At 57.0% G+C, this 4,305-nt stretch overlaps 1 protein-coding gene across 3 annotated transcripts in view; it reads left to right on the top strand.

Moving 5' to 3' along the window:
- The window catches only part of PRKAR1B (protein kinase cAMP-dependent type I regulatory subunit beta), a 182,702-nt gene that overhangs the window by 11,459 nt on the left and 166,938 nt on the right, over positions 1-4,305 (top strand). The window contains exon 1 of one of the 3 annotated variants that reach the window (XM_017894045.1): positions 4,129-4,187. The exons of the other annotated variants lie outside the window; for them this stretch is intronic. The gene's annotated coding sequence lies outside the window, so the exon portion shown is untranslated. Of the gene's footprint in view, positions 1-4,128; positions 4,188-4,305 lie in introns of those variants that run through there. 3 annotated transcript variants of the gene reach the window in all.

The following is a 4,305-nucleotide window of genomic DNA, read 5'->3' as shown; positions in this document are numbered from 1 at the left end:
TCCCCTCCCTCTCTCTTTCCTCCCTTCCCCTTCCCTTCTCCTTCCCTTCCCTCTCTCTTTCCTCCCTTCCCCTTCCCTTCTCCTTCCCTTTATTTTTTTCTTTTTGAGACTGGATTTCATTCCTGTTGCCCAGGATGGAGTGTAGTGGCATGCTCTCAGCTCACTACAACCTCTGCCTCCCAGGTTCAAATGATCTTCCTGCCTCAGCCTCCCGAGTAGCTGGGACTACAGGCACACACCACACCTGGCTAATTTTTGTGTTTTTTTTGGAGAGATGGGGTTTCACCATGTTGCCCAGGCTGGTCTCGAACTCCTGGCCTCAGGTGATCTGCCTGCCTTGGCCTCCCACAGTGCTGGGATTACAGGTGGGAGTCACCGTCCCCAGCTGGAGAATAATTATTACTGTTCACAGTTCCTGGGCTCCTACTATGTGCTGCGTGCTCCATGCTCAGCCTCTCGGCCCTCGCTCCTCGTACGTCTACCTAGATTTGAGGATGAGTGGCCTCTCCCGTCAGCCACGATCACATGCAGTTTCTCCTCGATCCTCAGCTCAGAGAGCTTACGGACGTTGTGCAGTGAACACAGCTGGCCGGGGAAGGCTCAGGAGCCGCACCCAGGAAGCTGACCTACAGATCCCATCTCAAACCACGACACTCTGCAGACTGCCCAGTGGCCAGAGCAGCTTCACAAAGAATCTTTGTTTCCCGTCTGCACCCCAAAAAATATCTGTGTTGGTCTCTTTGCCATGCAGAGTGAATAAAGAATAAGACAAACACTATCCATGCATACTTGGTGCTTTCGACCTAGCAGGGGAGACAGCGATTAAGCCAGCAGCCTTGCCTACCATTATTCAATTGCACGTGTGATGAGAGCTACTAAGGAGAAGTACTGGGAGCCCCGGGCCCTCCAGAGGCAGTGCTGGTGCCTTAGGGAATTGCCCTGTGTAAGTAACATTTTGGTTGAATCTTGGAGGGTGAATTGGAGCTGACAGAGCAAAATTTAGAGGTGAGAGGTATGTGGTGATTGGGAAAAGAATGTGGCTTTGGGCCAGGTGCGGTGGCTTATACCTGTAGTCCCAGCACTTTGGGAGGCCGAGGCAGGCAGATCACGAGGTCAGGAGATTGAGACCATCCTGGCTAACACAGTGAAACCCCGTCTCTACTAAAAATACAAAAAAATTAGCCGGGCGTGGTGGCGGGCTCCTGTAGTCCCAGCTACTCAGGAGGCTGAGGCAGGAGAATGACGTGAACCTGGGAGGCAGAGCTTGTAGTGACCCGAGATTGCGCCACTGCACTCCAGCCTGGGAGACAGAGCGAGACTCTGTTTTCAACAACAACAAAAAAGAGAGCGACTGTGGCTCTTTGGTTGGAGTTCTGCAACGCTTGTCATTTGGTCACGATGAATCCTACAGGCACATTCTAGGGGTGAAGTAAGACCCCACAGGGCTTAGAAATGTGAATACCTTTGCCGGGAAAAATAACAGGGCCCACCATGGAGGGCGGGCCCTTCCCTATGGGGAGGGGGCATTTTCAGACGCGGGATTTACTGGGACTTCTGAATGGGTGACCCAATCACCAGCTGCACATTTTCAGTCGAGCGCATGGCTGCTTGGGCACCGTGTGACAGCCAGGGCTTGTCACCGGGTAGCAGGGTGGCGACCGACCTGTTGAGGGCCACATGGTTCGATGACCAAGCACAGCTCCTCTGAGCTTACCAGACTCCTCCCTGCGTCTTCATCCAGGAGTATTTAATGGGGTTGTCAGTGTGTGTTGTGGGGGGATTGTGTCAGATCAGGCGTGTATTCACTTGGATGTTCTCAGTTGCAACTAACTAAAAGCAAAAAGCCAACTGGCTTAGGCAGTAGAAGGTAATTATTTATTATTTATTTATTTTGAGATGGAGTTCCGTTCGCTCTTGCTGCCCAGGCTAGAGTGCAGTGGCGCGATTTTGGCTCACCGGAACCTCCGCCTCCCGAGTTCAAGTGATTCTCCTGCCTCAGCTTTCTGAGTGGCCAGGGATTACAAGCACGCGCTACCACACCTGGCTAATTTTGTATTTTTAGTACAGACAGGGTTTCGCTGTGTTGCCCGGGCTGGTCTTGAACCCCTGATTTCAGGTGATCCACCCGTCTCAGCCTCCCCAAGTGCTGGGATTACAGGTGTGAGCCACTGCACTTGGCCAAAGGTATTTATTGATGAACATAATTGGGAAGTGCAGATATGGGAAGGGCCTCAGGTTTGGTTTGAGGACGGCTCTGGCTCCCTTTCTCCAGGATCCTGTTTCTTCCCACTTGATTTCATCCTCTGGGACTGATCAGACAGTGAGCAGGACACTAAGGAAGCGTCCACTTCCTTTCCGCACCCCCTTGTTTCCTTTCCTTGGCTCAAGCCAGTAAGGCTGCAGCAAGAGAGGCCTGGAAGTCAGGCAGAAAAGTTTCTGCAGGCTGGGGCAGCGGGGGCCACGCCTCGCATTGCTACCAGAGCCAGTCTGAAGAGGGAGTCCTTGCGGGGGGTGGGGGCCACTGGAACAGGGACCTGAGTGGCCGGGAAAAGTGTGAAAGTGAGAGGCAGTGGGAGCTGCCATCGTGGCGATGAGGAGAAGAGTTCAGTAGATGTCACAGCTCAGTGGGGCCAGGGGCCGCATGTCTGGTGGGCCAGGTGCATGCTGCCAGCCCCCAAACCTGGGCGATCCTTGTCTCAAAAGGACGCAGGCCAAGGAGCCTGCCTGAGGAGGAATCGCAGCAGAAGAAGGCCTTGTGTGTGTGCCTCGGGATCAGAGGGCTGTCCTGTGAGATCAGCCAGAGAGGGGTCTCTACTCTCCTCTAGAGGCACGGTGTGGGGGAAGTTTTTACAGGGAGTCTCCAGAGAACCCCAGGAGAGCCCGGGAGAGAAGCAGCCAGCCCTGGAGCATCTACCCCCAAAGCGAGACACTGCCTCGGTCAGGTGACACCTGGGCCTTTTTTGCTGTCCTTCTCACCAGTCCACCCTGGAGGAGCAGGAGTAATTGGAGGAGGAGGAGGAGGGAGCGGAGGGGCCGTGGGGAGCGCGTGATGGTACTGCTGGTCAGCAGCAGCTCCAGGCAGGCCAGGGCTGGGAGAGCCAGAGTTCTGAGTGGGTTGTGGGATGGAGTTCAGATTCAGAGACCGGGCTGGCTCCCTGAGAAAGTCTCAGGACAAAGGCAGGTCTGCCTGAGACGGGTCTGGGGCCAGTGGGCACTGAGGGTGAGGGCTGAGGACCAAGGAGCTTCGTGTTTGACTCCCGAGGGTAGCCTGCTTGGTTTTACGTTCACCCTGGCAGGAAGAGGCTGAGGCAATGTCAGCCCTGCTGGGGAGCGTGCTGGGCAGGGCTGGTGACCTGCGTAGCGCCTGTGCAGGCAGGTGAGTGGGGGAACAGGTGAGCATGGGACGAGTGAGTGTGAACTGGTGAGCATAGAACAGGGAGGCTGGTCAGGTGAGTGTGGACCAGGTGAGCATGGGAGGGCTGAGTAGAGACGGTGTGTGTACAGGTGAGTGTGGTATAGGTGAGCATGAGATGGGTGAGTGGGAGACGGTGAGTGTGTACAGGTGGGTGGGAGATGGGTGAAGATGGGGCAGGAGAGTGGGAGACAGGTGAGCAGGCAACAGGGAAGCCAGGGAGGTGAGTGGAGGACCCCAGGGGCTGGACAGGTGGGTGTGCACAGGGACGCAGGTGTCATCTTCATAGCCTGAACTGCCTGCCCCTCTCCTGGCATTTGGAGCCTCTCGGGAGGGGAGATGGAGTTTCTGCCCCCACCCTGGCAGGATGGGGCAATGGTGTGCGGTAGCAGGATGATATTTCCCTTCCCTGCAGGGCTGGGCTTGTGGGTTAGGACCCTCACCAAGAGGCTCCTCCTAGGCCTCCGTGATCTCTGGACCCCCAGGAAAGGTGGGAAAGAATTTAGGAAGGTCCCGATTTCCCACTGGGCGTCGGGGTGAAGCTGGTGCGCCTAACTGGTGGGAGTCACCTGGGGAAGCAGGGCTGGGCCCACCTGGCCACTCCCTTCTGGCCCCTAAGGCAGAGCGAGACCCCAGGGAACGGCACGCTTGCTGGGTACGGGACGCAGGGATGTGACCCCGGTGTGAGCAGCTCAGGCAGCTGCGGTGGTAGTGAATGGGGGGGGAGGGGAAGCCCGGGCCATCACAGGCGGCTCCACGGCCTGCACCAGCCAGGGTGGGAAACTCAGGGTCTGAGTGTAGGGGGCAGGGGGCGGCGAGAGCGGGTGTCCTGGCCGCGCTGCGCCTGAACCTGCGCCGGTGGGGATGGGGCGGGGACGGGGAGGGCCTGGGTG

The sequence above is a fragment of the Rhinopithecus bieti genome, unplaced genomic scaffold (genome assembly GCF_001698545.2).
Source record: "Rhinopithecus bieti isolate Rb0 unplaced genomic scaffold, ASM169854v2 scaffold_1017, whole genome shotgun sequence".
NCBI classification, from domain to species: domain Eukaryota; kingdom Metazoa; phylum Chordata; class Mammalia; order Primates; family Cercopithecidae; genus Rhinopithecus; species Rhinopithecus bieti.
This window is presented reverse-complemented; position numbering and strand designations above follow the sequence as displayed.